The following is an 18,749-nucleotide window of genomic DNA, read 5'->3' on the forward strand; positions in this document are numbered from 1 at the left end:
GGAAAAGCTTCTATTTTGCTTGCATTTCATGGTTGTGAGTCTTAGTCATTCGTAATTACAGTATTCTGACTTTCATAACCATGCTGTGAAATGGGCAGTTATTTTCAAGCAAACTTTCAGATTTTCTGTGACAAGAGGGATAAGTAATTATTTTATGTAACAGGTACAGGTGGTCAGTGATTCAAAATTAGATCTGAAATTTTTATGTTGGTGTCATAATAGCACATCTCTATTCTCCTAACTCCTGCTACGTTCATTAATTGCAATTCTTCTGAATGAGTTTTTCCATCTCCCCCACTGTGTTACAATGTAAGGAAATTTACTTTCTTTAGCATTTCTTATGGGGTAGATTTGCTCGTGCTAATTTCCCTCAGTTTTTGTTTGAGAAAATCCTTCTTTCTCCTCCACTTTTGAAAGTTATTTTGAGTGGATGGATGCAGAAGTCTGTGTTGCCAATCCTTTTTTTTTCTTTAAAAAGAAAATAAGTACTGTAAAGATGTCACACAACAGTTTTGTGATTTATGTGGCTTCTTATAAGAATTCTGCTAATTCTGATTATCCTTAGGTCTTGTGAACATGTTTCTTTTTTTTTCTAGCTGGATCCAAGATTTTTTCATCTTTTGTTCCCTGTAGTTTGAATAAGATATGCCTAAATTTCTGTGGTGTGCGTGTTTGTGTGTGTGTGTGTGTGTGTGTGTGTGTGTGTGTGTGTGTGATATGTTCCTAGGACTTAAACTCAGAACCTGAATACTGGATACATTTATGCCTAAGGCTGATATTCTACCAATTGAGCCATAACTCCACTTTTGGCTATTTTGTGGTTAGTTGGAGAAAAGAGTCTTACAGACTTTCCTATCCAGGCTGACTTCAAACCACAATCCTCAGATCTTAGCCTCTTAGGTAGTCTGTTATGTTTAGTGAGGGGATTGGGAGGACTGAAAATTAAACTGGCATAGAGATTGGAGAAAAAGCACACATATATTTATATGAAATTACTTAATATTTTTACATGGCATGGAACCCTCGTAAAAGAAATAGAAACACCAAAAAAAAAAGACATAAATGGAGTTGATGCTATGTTTAAACTCTGTTTATGTATCTTTTGTGATTTTGGTGATACTGGACTTTGAACTCAACTCCCTGCAGTTGCTAGGCAGGTACTCTTGCTTACAATTATAGGCCACTAGCGCCTAGCTGTCTTCCAGCGTTGCCTCATTTCATCATGGACCAGGCAAGCAGTTCTTCACCGCTTCTGACTTGTGCTAGAGCTCAGAGCTACCACATGGCGTAAGTTGGTGACATGGTATGGCTGGTTAGTTTTTCTCATCCCCTTATTTTTTAGGTGACCAAATATCCCAGAGAAACAACTTAAGGGAAGAAGAGTTTATTGTGGCTCATGATTGCAGAGTTTTCGTGTGTGCTTGGCAGGCTCTGCTGTTTCTGGTCTATGGTGTAGCAGAACATGTTGGCAGAAGGGTGCAGAAAAGCAGAGCAGCTCACTGCATGGAGGACAGGAAGCAGAGCTAGAAAGAGAAAGTGGCCTGGGACAGGGCGCATCTTCCCAGGGCACACTCCCCGTGACGCACTTCCTTCCACGAGGCCCCTCCTCCTCACATGTCCATCATTCCCTAATAGTGTCCTGGTACTGTGTGACTCCATGAAGGGATTCATGTAGGGTTAGATCAAAGTCCTGAGCTCTAAAAAGTCCTGAGCTCCAATCCCTTTCGTAAAGCCCCAGCTCTGAACACATGAACTTTTAGAGGGCACCTATCATCCAAACCTCAGCACAGCATAAACTGGGGTTTGGCTCCCTTCCCAGGTCTGTACCTGCCCCCCATCCCCAATTCCCAGATCAGATGAGGATGTCACAGTCACTGTGAGACACAAAAGCAATGGGAACCAACCTCCAGCAACATCTCCCATGCCACCGACAGCTTGGATCCTCCCTTTGCTGCCTGCCAAAGCCTCCCTCTTGTGACCTGCCTACTCAGCCCTTCCTCTGTCCACCCCCTTCCCTCTATAACCATCCCCCCTCCCTCAGCCGGCTGTGACCTGCAGGGCCATCGGCTTCCCAGTACCTGAGTCATGTCTGCATTACTCACACACAGCCTTGAGATGATTTACTTATTTTTGTCTCCGTCTTTTGTTGAAATGTTCTTGTTTGACATCCTAGGGGTTTGTTTTTGGACTCCATAAGCTCCTTGAAGATTATAATTGGGTTTTACCTCTCTCCTGCTAGCACATGGAAGGGACCAGTACATGGTCTCTTATTTGCCCTTAGAAGAAAGGACCTACCTAACACAGCCTGTGAAGCTGTGCCTGTTATTTTTCCTTGGTTATGATTGTATTTTAAGATAAAACTTTGAAGAATGAACTTCTAAGCATTAGCTAGCCGTATAGGACAGGAAAAAAACTGTATTGATGGATCCTAGCCTACATTTTTACCATAGGGATAGGAAAAACATTTTTTCTCTCTCCTGTTACATTTAGTGAAGGGTGGGTCTGAAAATTAAACTGGCATAAAGATTGGGAGAAAACACATATTTTTATACAGAATTATTTAATATTTTTACATGGCACAGAACCTTCATAGAAGAAAGATTAGTAAAAGCATCAAGAATGTATAAATGGAGTTTATACTGTGTTTAAACTCTGTTTATGTATCTTTTTTGCTTTTGGTGATACTGGACTTTGAACTTACCACCTTGCAGTGGCTCTGCAGGTACTCGACTGCTTGAACCATGCCTCCAGCCTTTTCAACCTTCACTATTTTTTTTTTTGCCAGTCGTGGGCTTGAGCTCATGGCATGAGCACTGTCCTTGGACTTTCTCAAGGCTAAAGCTCTACCCACTTGAGCCTCAGCACCACTTCTGGCTTTTTTTTCCCTGTGTATGTGGTACTGAGGAATCTAACCTGGGTCTTCATGCATGCTAGGCAATCACTCTACCACTAGGCCAAACTCCCAGCCCCCTTCACTATTTTTTGTGTGTTCTCATACTGTGTCTTGAACTCAGGGACCTCATGCTCTTCACTTCGTTTTTTCACTCAAGGCTGGTGTTCTACCACTTGAGCCACAACTCCACTCCTGGCTTTTTGTTGGTTAATTGGAGATGAGTCTCTCCAATTTGTCTGGCAAGGCTGCCTTTGAACCATGATCCTCAGGTCTCAGCTTCCTGAGTAGCTAAGATTACAAGCATAAACCACCAACACCCCGCTTGTCTTCATTGTATTTTAAAATAGTGCCTCACTTGCTTGCTTAGGGGAACCTAGACTGTGATCTGCCAATTTACACTTTCCACAACAGACACACACTACCAAATCCAGCTATTGGATGAAATGGTGTCTCATTTCTGGGCTAGCCTCAAACCTCAATCCTCCTGTCCCACAGTAGTTAGGATTACAAGTGGAAGCCACCAGCTCCTGGCTGCATTTTAAAAAGTGGACAATCGTCAGTGAAGATGTGACAAGCTGAAGAAAAAGGGGGTTCAGAGTTTAAATGGCAGTACATTGTGGAAAGGTTGCTAGAAAGGGGAAAGAAGACACAAGATAGAGGGCATAGTAAGGTTTTATTTAGATTCAAGTCAGTTCCTTCTCCAGTGGTACAAGAAGGGGGAGAGGGGACATTTCTAACAAAGGAACATGCTCTTCTTCCAGACAGGCAGGGAGAGGATGGTGAGATCTTCCTGCATCTGTCTATTGTTTCTTGGTTGACTTCGAATCAAGTTCACTCTCATACCAAAGAGACACATTTTATGGTGACACATTCTGATGCCCTGTACCACCAGGCTCTGCTGCTGTTGACCCATCCCAGCTCCTGTGGAGAGGTGTCCCCTCCTATGTCTCCAGATGACTGCCTAGAAACAGTGCTCAGTTACCAGATATGATGAAGGTAAAGGCTGAGCATCCCGAGATGACACACATGCTGGGGGGTTCTTCCTGTCACTGAGTGACTTTGAAAAACCACCACCTGATGGTTGTCTTTGAGGAAAAAGGTTTCTGTCTCTTCTCAAGGCACTTTGGAGTGGGTTTTCTTTTTTTTCCCAGTCCTGGGCTTGAGCTCAGGGCCTAAGCACTGTTCTTGGACTTTCTCAAGGCTAGAGCTCTACCACTTGAGCCTCAGCACCATTTCTAGCTTTTTTCTATGTATGTGGTACCAAGGAATCGAACCCGGGTCTTCATGCATGCTAGGCAAGCACTTTAACCACTAGGCCAAACTCCTGGCCTGGAGGGGGTTTTCTTAAGTCTACTCAGCAACTGCCTTGGAGTTGAAGCCATTCTAGAATTATCAGCCCAAGAGAGCCATGCATCCAGCATGTACCACTTCATCAAAAGTATTGGGGTTGCCTAGGACATTTTTTGTCACTGTTTTGTTGTTGCTGACTTTGTTTTTGCAGTACTGAAGATGAGACTCAGAGATCCACATATGCTAGGCAAGTGTTCCAGCAAGTACACTCTCCTTGCCTGTGTGTGTGTGTGTGTGTGTGTGTGTGTGTGTGTGTGTGTGTGTGTGTGTGTGCTTGTTTATAGGCAGACTCTTACTTATCTAGCTCAGGATAGCCTTCAAGTCATCATTCTCCTTCCTCATTCTCCTTAGTGCTAGGGTTAGAGGCTTGTGCCACCAAGCCTAGCTGAAGAGTTATATTTTTGTTTGTTTTGTGCCAGTCTGAAGCTTAAACTCAGAGTCAGGGCACTGTTCCTTGAGCCTTTTTTTCCACTCAAGGCTAACTAACACTCTAACTCTTGGAGGTAAGAGTCTCTCAGACTTTTCCTACCCTGGCTGGCTTCAAGCCACTCTCCTCAGATCTCAGCCTCCTGAGTAATTAGGACTACAGATGTGAGCCCCCAGTGTCTAGCTTAGGAGTTGTGCTTGAAATGAAGGTTTCTACCTCTCCCCAGACATTCTCAACCAAATTTCTTGGAACTGAGCCAGAGAATACACTTTTTCATGCACAACCCTCTCCTACAGAAGCCTATCCTTCTACATAAGAATGTTTGAGAGCCTTGCCTCATGGGACCCAGGAGATACGTCAGAAAAGACACGATATCTGCCTTAGATTGGGCAAGGACTCCTAGTTCCCCAAGATCAGCACAGCGTAACTTTGTGCATTCAGATTGGCTGGGCATATTGCCACAGAGACCTGACTCCTTCAAGGGTTCCTTTGACACCTTCTCCAGCGTTGTGACCTTGGATGCCATTTCCTCTCTTCTTCCTGCACAACAGAGCATGTCACTTCCAATTTATCACAGCCTCTTGAGAGTCACCCAACTTAATAATACTATACCAAGGGCCGGGAGTTTGGCCTAGTGGTTAAAGTGCTTGCCTAGCATGCACGAAGACCCGGGTTCAATTCCTCAGTACCACATACACAGAAAAAAGCCGGAAGTGGTGCTGAGGCTCAAGTGGTAGAGCTCTAGCCTTGAGAAAGTCCAAGGACAGTGCTCAGGCCCTGAGCTCAAGCCCAGGACTGGCGAAATAATAATAATAATAATAATAGTAATACATACATACATACATACATACATACATACCAAGGCTATGTGAAACTATGTGAGCTACTTTGAATATACAAAGCTAACCACTGTGTCTGGATTAGGAATATCTGCTACCCTGCAAGATTGTATTCTATGACTAAGGGCTGAAACAAAGTCTCCAGAAAAAAATACTATAAAAGATACTATAAAATAAAAGATATGATATTTATAAAACACTATAAAATGATCTATAAAAGTCATGAGATTGACACAGTCAGGAAAGACTGCCTGGAAACGAGGATGGCAGAAGGCATGCGAGCAGTGGAGGGCAGCTGGCGGAAGGCAGAGACAATGACGAAATGCAGAAGGGAGAGCTTAGTTCCTTGGACACATTCTGTGTCCTCCATCCCACATGGCAACTCTGTGAGCATCTCCCATGAGCAGTGGAGACAGGAATGAGGGAAGGTGCCAACTGAAGCCAAATTGATTTTTTCATCTTTTTATTCTTCAGACCCAGGAGAAAATAAAAACAGCTATAGGTCAAATAAACAATGGTATCTAGGTCACAGGTCATTTAGGAAGGAGCCTCTCTGTAGACCGTCTGTGGGAATGGAAAAGTATGTCAATGGAGAGAACAGAGGTGTGACCCCTAAAAAAGTGACTGAAAACACCTAAGCCTTAGCCAAGTGATCAGAACACAAAATACCAAAACCAGCCTCAAACTGTGGCTTAGAAAACAAAGTAATGGACCTGTACTTCAGTAAGAAGATAGGTAAGATGTCTCCCCCATTTTATAGCCAAGAAAACAGATGGACAAGAATCATCCCTGATAACTAGACAAACCTAAAGGATGCAGTGCACAGAAGATGCGTGAATAACAACTCAGATTTGAAGAACACTGTGGAAAAGGGAGGTTTGTCGTGACACCTTTCTCCATGATAAAATGATATATAAGGAGCATAAAAACAATAAAATAAGGGGTGAAAAAAGAAGAAAAAAAGTAGAATAAGCTTAAAAAAGGAGATGGCAAGCATTCACAAGGAAGGTGAAGACTAGTAGATAGGTTAGAAATTCAAAGGATGGAGCTGGGATGGAGCTCGGTGGCGAATGCTTGCCTAGCAAGTACAACAACATTCTGGCTGCAATCCCCAGTACCAAAAAAAGAAAAGACACAATGTCGTGAAGGATGGCCGAAAGCCTTCGAACACAGTGATCCTGGTCCACACAGCTTTCAGCTAGTACATCCAGACTCGTGACCGTCTAGGACTACGTGGCTAACGTCGACCTGCAGACTGGCTTTTTAAATTTTTTTTTCTATTTTGCCGTTTTGAGAATTTGTCATGTCTTTTATCTTTAATACATCTTTTATTCTTGATTTTTTTCTTAGTGATACTAAAGTGTGAAATTAGTGCCGCTATCCTAGCTGGGCAGGCACTCGACTACTTGAGCCAGCCCTTTCTGCTTCTGTTATTTTTCAAATAGGACCAGCCTGGAACTCCTATGTTTGTTCCCATGTGCATGACAGGCTCATGACACCGCATCTAGCTTTTTATTGGCTGACATGGGTCTCATGAACTAGCCTCACCCAATGATCCCCTTATCTCAGCCTCCTGAGTAGCTGGGTTTACAGTCCTGAGCTAGTGCATCTGCTTTATTCCTTTTTTTTTTAATTCACTGACTTTTGGATCTCTAATTGTTCCTAATTGTGCCTTCAGCTACACTACTGGCTTTAATTTTGTTGCCTTGACAACCTTTTTTCCTTGGCTGGCAGTTTGGCGTAGTGGTAGAGTGCTTACCTAGCATGCATGAAGACCCGGGTTTGATTCCTTGGCAGCACATATATAGAAAGAGCTGGAAGTGGTGCTGTGGCTCGAGTGCTAGAGCACTAGCTTTGATAAAGCCCAAGGCTAGTGCTTAGGCCCTGAGTTCAAGCCCCAGGACTGGAAAAAAAAAAAACAACTACCTTTTTCCCCACCTAATTACAACTCTGACAGTCACTCAGTAGAGATTAAGTTCCCCCAAATCCTGTCTGTATTCCTGAACTTCAGAACCCTTGCTTCGACAACACAATAGCTAACACTTAGTAAACACTAAATTAGGAGCCAAGCACTATGCTAAGCACTTTAAACAACAGCCTCATTTAATACTGAAAAGAAGCACTATTTCCATCTGCCTTTTACAAATGGGAAAATGAAGGCACAGGGAGGTGATGAAAGGTTGTTTGAGGATGTGTGCAAAAGTACAACTTACCTAAAGAGGGTAAACGTTGACTTCTCCCCAGCAACTATGCAAGGTGCAGACGATGGACTGACATCTCTCCAGCCCTAAGGACCCAAGCACATTCTATAAGCTTTTGACTCAACCACAAGGGCTCTCGAACATGATGACACTTCGGAAACAACCACCCTGGGTGAGGAGACCTCAAGGAACGTAGGATACTAGTTATATAAGATCCAGCCAGCCACAGGACAACTCTAAATTGCCCAGGTGCAGAGCTTTCTTTAATTACAGGACTGAGATGGGGGAGCAGTGATTCCCACACCAAAATAATTATGAGAAGTTAGGACTAAGGGGAAAATATAAACTCTATAAGAAGAACAATATAAAAACTAATGTACACTGGAAAAACAAATTTTGGAGAAAAAAGATTAAAGAAGTGAAATTGTTTATATGTGTGGCATGAATGAAGCATCTCATGAAAACCTTAAAAGAAGAAATTCAGCTGGATGCTGGTAGCTCACATCTATAATCCTAGCTATTCGGGTTGAAAATTCAAAGATTGAGGTTTCTACTCGCCTGTGTTAGGAAAGTCCAAAAGAATCCATCTCCAAAACTAGGTTTAGAGTCATGGCTTAAGTGGTAGATCACCTGCCCAGCAAGTACAAGACCCGAATTCATACTACAGTAAGAAATACAATGATTTCTACCTCTTTTTCATTTCTTAGCTTCATGTGGCTTTTTGGAGAGATATCATGTCTTTAAAAAAAAGAAACATTTGTTTGAAGTTTAATGATTTATTCTATTTCTTGTCAATTATTTTTCTTTTTGAATTCAAGTTAAATTAAATTTAATTACTGTTTTTCAAATGCCATATATAGGCTTAGTCCATTTCACAATAGCTTTTATTCCTACAGCTATTTTTCTAATCATATTCTGATGCCTAAAAAGATGTTTGAAATTATATCCACTCAACATTAATAATGTGTTTCTGAGTTGAAGGATTTGAGATATTTTGTAACTTTTACATTTTTCTGCAGTGTTTGAAATCCTTATAGAGTGTATTTTTATAAATCCAGCAGAGGGACTTTTCTTCAGAAAGGAAAACAAAACAGACCCCAGCACTGGTGGCTCATGTCTTTAATCCTAGCTACTCAGGAAGCTGAGATCTGAAGAGTACAGTTCAAAGACCGCCCAAGCAGGAAAGTCCATGACACTCTTGCCTCCAGTTAACCAAGAAAAGAACAAAGAAAAGCTAAAAGAGGAGCTGTGGCTCAAGTGGTGGAGGACTAGACTTGAGCTCAGGGATGAACTCCTGAGTTCAAGCCCCAGGTTTGGCATGCACGTGCACGTGCACACAAAGCAAATATACTAACAATGATTAGCTCAAAGTTCTAGATACATGGATGACTTTTACTAGACCTTTCTCACTATTATTGTTGAGGTGGGAGAGATTGGGTTTGAACTCAGAGCTTCATGTGCGCTAGACCGAAGTTCTATCTCTTGCTCTGGTTGTCTTGACGTAAGGTCTCACTTTTGATTCAGGATGGCCAAAACAATGATCCTTCTACTTATGCCTTCTTCTGTAGCTGGAATGGCAGGTGTACATCACCATGCCCAGTTTTTTTCTGTTAAAAGGGTCTTGCAACACCCTCAAGCCAGCCTTGACCTTAACTCCTTCTTAGCTTCCCCTCCCCAGTAGCTAGAATGGCAGGTGTGAGTCACTGGTGGTGGGCTAGTTAGCTGTTCTTTTTGAATATTCAAAATAAAAATATAAAATAAAATGGGTCAGAGAAAAATCAGACAGATTTGGATATGGATATTGGCAAGCTTGTTCACATTCCCAACTTTTGGCTTCCACATCAGAGAAGTGGACTGATATGCCCTCTTTATAGCTGAATTGTGTCTCTTAAAAGACATAACTTTTTTTTTTTAATGACCAGAAGTTTCTGGCTCAGATTAAGCTCTCAATCTCCAACTTTGACTCTGCCCTGAAAGCTCCCATCTAATCTAAGAAGCACACTGACAGCTGTCTCTTTTCCAGCTGTCCTTGTGCCAACCGAACCAGCCACTATCTCTGCCTCTCTCAGTAAGCGCTCCTAAAAGGAGACACAAAATGTGTCTTTAATCATTTATTAAACATGAGTTAATTAAGCTAGAAGATGGCTGAACAAGAATGCCTGGCTTTACTGTTGGGGTTTCATGGCAGCTATTTCTAGCATTTTAGGGCCAGATCTGCATGCAGCTGTGTTGATCCAATTGTCCAGTCATTTAGCAAACATTTACGGAGCATGTGCCACCTGCCAGGTGTTTCCTGGGGCAGCGGAGGCAAAAAAAAAAAAAAAATTAAAGCGGAACAGCAGGGTCTTCGCGATTCCCAGATCTCAGACCTTATTCCAAAGCAGGTAACTTAATGAAACATTAGCCTGAGAGGCTTTGATGGGTGGTAGAGAGTATCCATGCTTCTGAGGGCCTAGGTAAGTTCTAGGCCCCGCCTTCTGGTCTCCTATGATTGCTGTGAATTCCAGGGGACCTATTGCTTTTGCGGTCATCTCTGCTCCAAGATGCTGAGTGGTCTCTCTAGTGGGAAGGTTTCATTGTTGTTTATTTCTCTGTTTTGGAAGCACTGGGGTTTGAAGGCAGGGCCTCCAAGTTTACTTATGCAGTGCTCTACCACCTGAGCCAGGCTTTTCTGCTGAGTCTCAAGTTTTTGCCTGGGATGGATGTCAACAGCCATCCTCCTTCTATGTCCCCTGAGTAGATAAGGTCGTAGACTCCTCCGTCTTGCCTGGCTTACTGGTTGAGATGGACAATTGCATTAACTTTTTAGCCTGGGGTGCCTCCAAACCACCTCCCACCATGCCCGGCCACAGCAGTGTTTTTAATGAACCCCTAAGTGCCTTCCTGTGTGTTTTTATGTGTGTACCCATCGGGGGTGTGCCCCCAAACACACACATGTCATTTTTCAGCCCTTCTCTCTTTCTCCTTCCTTCCTTTCCACCAACCTTTGTCATCCTCTCCTCGACTATTTCAGGGAACTGCCTGTTCTCCTCTTTTATGAAAACTATTAACAGTTCTTCCTTTTATTGTAGTTCTCCCCTTCCGTAAGAAAAGGACCTACTGCCTTCTATTTCAATAACTGCCTCTAATTAGCTTCACAGAGGAGAAGAATCCTTCACAATTACTGCTGATGAGGATGTCATTATATATATTGTCGTCACAGATCTCTCTTCAATACGGAGCTGTGAGGGGCAGGAATATCGAGTTACCCCTCTTTGTCTTGGATCCTAAACACCTCCCATTTCATTGATTTAATTTGCTTCTCACATCAACGAGGGAGGCAGTGGGGTCAAGCGAAGCAGAGTTTGATGCTCCTTGTGGAAGCCTCTTGTTGAACACTTCAAGTTCCCAAGCCTGGAGCGGCGGAACAATTGTTCTTGTCTACAGACACTTGATTGCTTCTTACTAGAAAATCTCAAAGACAGTTTTAGCAGATAACCCTCAATCAGCTCCATTTTCAAAGCCCTGCCCTTGCTTAGCACCTCCACAGTTCCATGCGTGCTTCCTAAGTTTTTTGGTCACAGGGGCAGACTGGTTGCAGGACAGGTGCTGGGGTCATAGGAGTTTCCATGTCCACCACCATCAGCCTGTGGCTGCCACTGCTTCGTTTCCAGACATTAGAATATCATCACCTGGACCTCCCTCGCCAGGACTCTCTCTTTTCCCCATTAACTTAAACCTACAGTCCCTCGCTTCTCTCATGCATCACACACACACACACACACACACACACACACACACACACACACACGCTCTACAAGGAAGGACAATAACCAAAGCAGTCCTCAGACCTCATGTGAACAGTGATTACGTGATGGATCAGCAGACCATAGACCCCATGCCCGTTCTCACAGCCCATCCCATGAGCTCATGAAGCCCTAATTTCTGCCTTTCTTCATCTCCTGCTTCACCTAAAATAATCATCTTGGAGTTTGGGTCTGGAGTGACATATCTTCCCCCAAGACCCATGTGACACAGGCCTCCAGCCTGTAGCACCAGTGGGGAATGGTAGAACCTACAGGAGACAGGATGTGATGGGAGGAAGTTAGATCTTGGGGCTAGGCCTCTGAAAGTGATATTGTTTTCTAGCTGTTCCTGGCCTCCTCCACAGCAATGGAGAGCTGACTAACACAAGGGCACACACACAATGGTCCACATCAGGCAACCAGACTGTCTGGGGTCTGGATCAGACACAGCATCATACCTGGATTTGACAATGGAGTAGGCTTAGTCATTCTCCCTTTCTCTGTGATTGATTGTAAATAACACTCTCTCTCAAAAAGAAACATCCATTTCCCCATCTCCTCATTGTATTAGTTCTGATTCAGGGGACATGTAGCCTGTGGAAAGGACCCTCCATTATTGATAATTCCAAACCTGAGCTTCTCTGTCTGTGTCTCCAACCTTCATGACCCAGACTCAGCTGGAGGAGCCAGGCACAGGACTGCAGCATCAAATTAACAGGAGAAATTCTGCCCATAGTGATCCTGCCCCAAAGAGGCCTCCCTCCAATTAGTGAAACCATAGCCACTGACCCATCTTCCTGTCAGAAAAATTCCCAATAGTGTATGCAAACACTCTCCGCCAGAGAAAGGTTCACACTCTCCTTCCCCTGGACCTAGTGATTTCCCTGGACTTAGTGATTTGCTTGCCAAAGAAAGAATTTGCAAAGTGTAAACCAGTAACTTCCTGGAGGAGAGAGATGGCCATCCTGGCTGCGCCCGGGGGACAGCATTATCAGCAGGGATGTGAGTGGTGTCCACACATCCCCTGATATGATACCTGCTCCCCACACATACCCCAGTGGGTTTCTTCTGTCAACCCACCAAGTCGCAGAAGAGCATCTGACAGTGAGAGCTCTTCCACAAAACCCCAGAAAATTAATCTCCAGGAAGCCAAGGTCAAGAAAAGTAAGGAAAAATGTGGTTCTTGAATCATTCTGGAATAGAAAAAAACCCAAGCAAAACCTGTGTAGTTCAGTTCATTGCATTGCATTGGTGTCCAATTGCTAGTTTTGCCATTTGTACCCATGGTTACCTAAAGGGCAAACATTCAGAGAAACCTGGTAAAAAGTATGGGTTGATTTCTCTCTCTCCCTCTTTTTCTCCCTCTGCCTCTCCCTCCACCTCCCTCCTTCCCTTCCCTCCATCTCTCCCTCCCCTCCTTCTCCTCCCCCCACACAGTAATAGAGTTTATACTCAAGGCATTGTCTCTATCACTTGAGCCATGCCTCCGATTTCTTTTTCTTTAAATTACGTTCCAGATGGAGTCTCTCAGTTTTTACCCTGGGCTATGTTCAAAATCCATAGCTTGGCTCATCCAAGCTATGCCTCCTGATTGGCTGGGATTACAGGAGTAAACCACCATACCGGACAAATTAGTTGTGATAGAATCTCACTAACTCTTTTGCACAACAGATCACAAATCATGATCCCCCTTATCTTCGCCTCCCACATAGCTGGGACTATAAGTGTGAGCCACAATACGCTGCCAAGAACTTGGTCTTTGTGAGTGACTTTGTATTACTTTTTCAGTTTTCTCTGAATTTAAAATTATTCTAAAATAAGATATTCATTCAAAGTAAATAAATGCCTGGATGTTTTTATGACCTCAGGTTCTATGACCTCAGTCCCTTTTGCAAAGGGACTGTGTGAATGTGTAGTTGATTTTATGATTCAAAGGCTTCTTTTGCTGGATCTGGGTAGTTTGTGGTGCTGAAAACAGAAATTCTATGACCCCATTTCCACTATGCCACTCTCATGCAGAGTGTTGGAGTCTGACTCTAAACACTGGGTAGCCTGTGGGCATTCGTTACTTACTGGTCAGAATTTCAGAAAAGACATCTCCATCAGAGGAACACAAATTCATCCTTGTGGATAAATGCTCAGAGCAAAGGCTGGTCAGGTACATCCTGTGGTCTCACCAGACTTCCTGAGATTTTCCTCAGAAAACTCTCTGTAATTCCACCAATCAAAGACTGCTTCTGTCACACACACACACACACACACACACACACACACACACACACACACCATGCCTGTTAGTCACCCTAAGAGATTGTTCCAGGCTTGGATTAATACATGCACCCCTTTTTCTTATACTGAATTTTGACAATAGAACAGGGAGACAAAGGACAGAAAGCATCTTTCCCGGAGGCACCAACCTCCAGTGCCTCTTGGTGAGTAACCAGCAGGAAGAGCCCATGTCAATAGAGCCAGTGTTGGGGTGTCACAGAGCAGTGATGGGTGGAAGCCGTGGTGGGTGAGGGCGCCCCCTGGAGGATGTTTACCAGATGGAGGAGGAAGAAAGCCATGGAGGAAGGAGCCCAGAGAAGCAGCCACAAGGCAGCAGAAGAGGGACTGCACACAGTGTCCCCTGGATTTGCCAGTGATAAGCCCCAGGGGTGATCTTGTCCTGTGATGTCTCAGGGGCAGAATCTAACTGTGATAGGCTGAGGGGAGGTGGGTGAGAAAAGGAGAAAATGTCGAACTTAGCTGGCAAGATGCTTGGCTTTGAAAGGAAGGAGAGAGATGAGATAGCAAATCCAAGGAGCATTATTTTTCATTTCTCCTTTAGTGTCTTTCTTTGACTGGGTCTGCTGACTGTGGTCATGAATCACATTACGTGCTTAGCCATTTAAACCCTTGACGTCTGGCAGATCTATGAATTCCTCTAACATTAGCCACCTTTAATACCTTTAACGTTACAGTCACTTCCGCCAGCTCCTTATTTGTAAGACGGAGACCACAACTGCTCCTACATGGATGGAACTGCAAACTAACTGACGTTCATCTAAAGAGAATGATGTGTCACCACAGGGTGAGGAGGAGAACTGGCTCATGCTGAGGGGGCGACAGTGGATGCTCTGGGGACTCCTTGGCACCTGGGACCAGCCTGTCACTAGATTAAAGCAGTGTTACTGCTCCCAAACATGGCCCAGGAGACGAAGTCCACCCATGACCCCCAAAGCTCATTTGTTTTTCAGATGCCCCTACGCTCCCACCAGCACCAACGAGGGGACTGGACAGGGGCTTAGGCATTCAGAGAGAATCCAGCCCCAGGATAGGCTTCAGAGATTCACGGGTACAAGGCCCCTTTTCTCTTCTTTCAGATGCCAGGCCTTAGAAGTCATTGACTACTAGTCTGGAGAATATGATTTTCCTGTCTATAAGATATTTATTGCCAGGCACCTGTGACTGATGCCTGTAATCCCAGCTTCGCAGGAAGCACAGATCTGAGGACTACAGTTCGAAGCCAATCCAAGCAGAAAAGTCCATGAGGCTGTTAACTCCAATTAATCACTAGAAAGCCATAAATGGAGCTATGGTCAAGTGGTAGAGTCCTAGTATTGAGTGAAAAACTCAGGGACAGCACCCATGTCCTGCGTTCAAGCTGCAGTACCAGCAGCCACACACACACACACACACACACACACACACACACACACACACACACACCATACACAGAAAAGATATCTACCCCAAGGATAAATAAAAACAACTGTGTACACGACAGCACGTAGCTGTGGTCTTGGGCAAGAAAGGGATTTTGATAGTAGGTCCATTGAAAGTTAAGGGTAAACACAAAGGCTACATGACGATTGCGGGGTGCTGGAAGGTTCTTGAAGCTCACAGAATCTGTGTGCGCATTTCTCCCAGTCTTCCACTTCCCAGTCATGTGACCCTGTGCTATTACGTAGCTTCTCTGCAACTGAGCAGATAATCATGGCTGCCATGACACACTAAGCTAAGGCAGGTAAAATGCCCTGCACGAGAGAACCGTAGGGATTACTGGCCCGCCATCACTAGGATGGGAAATGAAGGAATGGATAACGCTGCAGGTGAGTGCATCTCTGCTGGGCCTGAGCTCTGGAGGCAGGGGGCTCCAGGCTCAGTTCTGTGTGTCTGGCACCCAACAAAGCACTTGCCACTAGGTGTGTTCCACAAACATATGTGGGGTGCACAGATGTGGGGCAGGGGGTTATTTGTGCATTGGGAAGAAAGGACCAGAAGGATTCATGCTTAGCAGTGGATGGTTGGCTGGAAAAAGGGCTACGTGGCTGGTTGATTGATTCCAGAGCAGGGCTGGGATCACAGGTCGTGTTGAAGTTCTGGAAAGTTCCCCAGCAGTGGCCCTGGCAGAGCAGAGCAAGAGGGACACAGGCAGGAATACTAGCATGGCAGAGCTGGCTGCTCTTATGACTACTCTTGTAATCAAAAAACTGACTTCACACTTTGTCATCATGATTACTAGTATCCAGAAGAGCAATGGAACATGGATTTTCTTGTCCCCAACTGCACAATTGCCTTTAGGGGGTCTTTTCCCCTCAAAACCATCTGCATGTTACTCTGCTTACCCTGGCTGCTAGGGAGCTCCTGGAGCCCCAAAGACCTGTTGCTCCTGAGTCACTCTGACATCTGGGTATCCAGATGTCTTTTTTTTTTTGCTTCTTTTCCTTTTTTCTCCTAACCCCCTTATTATCCTAGAAGAGATTAAATGTTGTCTGTCTCTCCAGAGGTTTTCCAGCTGCACCTGCTGTTACCAACAGAAATCCCTCCACCCCCCTCTTCCCTCCTCTGCCCTTTCCTCTTCCCTCCTCTGCCCCTTCCCCATCCCTCAGCCATTTCTGGTTGTCATATGGTATTTTTTAGCCTTGAACAATTCAATTACCAGCCAGGTATTAGTGGCTCATACCTGTAATCCTAGCTACTCAGGAGGCTGAGATCTGAGGGCCATAGTTCAAAGCCAGCCAGGACAGGAACGTCCATGAGACTATTATCCCCGTTAAACTATTCAGAAAAAGCCAGAAGTGGCACTATGGCTCAATATAGTGGAGTACTATCCTTGAGCAAAAAAAGTCAGGGACATTGCCCAGGCCCAGAGTTCAAGTCTCAGAACCAGCAAAAATATGTACGTACTTACATACATACATCTTCATTATCAGTGGGTCTTCTGAATGGTCCCACAGTGTCAAGGCCCAGATTGGAAAACTAAGCAGGAAGAAGCAGGCAGGGAGACTCCATGCAGAGACAATGAGACTCACAGGACAGGCTGAGACCCTGAACAGCGTGACGTGTAGTCACTAATAAGATGTGAACCTAAGGCATATCACAGGCCTTTAAATATCTCTGGATTTTCTTTTTTTAGTGTTTTTATTGTTATTATAAAGATGATGTACAGAGGGATTATAGCTACATAAGTCAGGTAAAGAGTACATTTCGGGGAGACAATGTCACCCCTTCCCTGAGACAAGAGAGGGAGGAGGGAGGAAAACAAAAGTTGGGGCTCTGCCCTGGGCTTGCAGCCAAAGTGTATGAGCTAGGCTTGACTGCCTGTCAGCTGTGCAGTGTCAGGCACATGAGATCTGATGCCCAAAGAAAGCAAGTAGGGCAGTGGGAGGAGAAGGACTCAGAGGAGCAACGGCAGCCAGGCAAAGCAGTTCCTCCAGCATGAGGGGTCAGCCAGGAGGCGCTGAGCCAGGGGGCAGACTCCAGAAGCTGGGTGGGTGGGCAGGATCTGAATATGCCAGTGGCCAAATACCCAGTTTCTCTGCCCTAGAGCCACCAAGAGGGAGGGGGTGGACCTGCTGAGGCATGGATGAGCAACAAATGTCAAATGTTGGTGGATCAAATGCCCAAGGGGCAGGGTATCCCTGGATTGGGCCTATAATCCTAGATATTCAGGAGGTGGAGATCTGAGGATAGGGATTCGAAGCCCAAGCCCAGGCAGGAAAGTCTGTAAAACTGTTATTCCCAATTAACCACCACCACCACCAACAACAACAAAAAAATCAAAATAATAATAACTGGAAGTAGAGGTAGGGCTCCAAGAAGCAGAGGGCCAGCCTTCAGCAAACAAAGGAGCTAGCCCAATGTTCAAGCCCTAGTGCCCTCCCCCCACCACAAGCCCACAGGGTTAAGATAGAGACAGTAAAAGTTCCTATACTAAACCTGTCTTACTGAGGAAAAAAAAAGGAAAGCCCACCACCGAAGCAGTAGGTTGTCCTGCGCCCCCTACTGGCCAGTAGCTGAACTGCATGCACCTTTGACAAAGTTTATTCCTCTCTGACCAAGCCCAGAACACATGGCACCTGTGGGTATGGGGTAGGATGCCAGAGGTGGGTTTTATCACAAGTGGCGCATTATCAGACATCAGGTCATTTTGACCAAGATATAAAGGATGCCATATGATTAAAAAGTGTATTGGGGGGTAGAGGGAATATGAAGCAGGGGGTGGAATTGATTGGAATACAGGGTAAACATGTACCGGGAGCCAATCCTTTCCTGTATAACTAATATGAACTAATAAAAAACCCTAGTAAATGCGCTTTACTTCCAAAAGAATAATGAATGGTATTAAATGATATTCAAGGCCTCCCTCCCCATGGTTCAGGCTGTCAGTTTAAACTCTGAATGAAGGAGTAACAGGTAAAAGGGATAATCTCCAAAGAGCAGTGGTGAACCCTTTGGAAGCAGTTTTCTAGAAACTGAGAAATTCTGTTGCCCTGGCAACTAGTGGGTAAATCATTTTTCATGTCCAAAGTTTTCTGGTTCTTTGCAATCACACTGAAGAAAAGCTCAGATTCAGATTATTATGAGTAATAGGTTTTTCTGAGCAATTTCTCTGGTTTATGTTTATAATGTACGGAAGGATTTAAAAGAATCAAATGGCTGGGTCTCAGTGGCTCACGCCTGTAATCCTAGCTACTCAGGAGGCTGAGATCTGAACATTGCTGTTCAAAGCCAGACTGGGCAGGAAAGTATATGAGACTCTTATATCCAATAAGCTACTCAGAAAAAGCTGAAAATGGTGCTGTGGCTCAGTACTAGCCTTAAACCACTGGGAAGCTCAGAGACAGCATCCAGGCCCTGAGTTCAAGCGCCAGCAGCGGCAAAAAGTAAAAAATGAAATAACCAAACAACATTTTCATCGCAAAATGTCTTTCTCATTTCTCCAAACAGGACTTCTCAATACAACATCTATTAAAATAAAGAAGAAGA

Source organism: Megascapheus bottae, chromosome 14, assembly GCF_031878675.1.
Source record: "Megascapheus bottae isolate mThoBot1 chromosome 14, mThoBot2.hap1, whole genome shotgun sequence".
NCBI classification, from domain to species: Eukaryota; Metazoa; Chordata; class Mammalia; order Rodentia; family Geomyidae; genus Megascapheus; species Megascapheus bottae.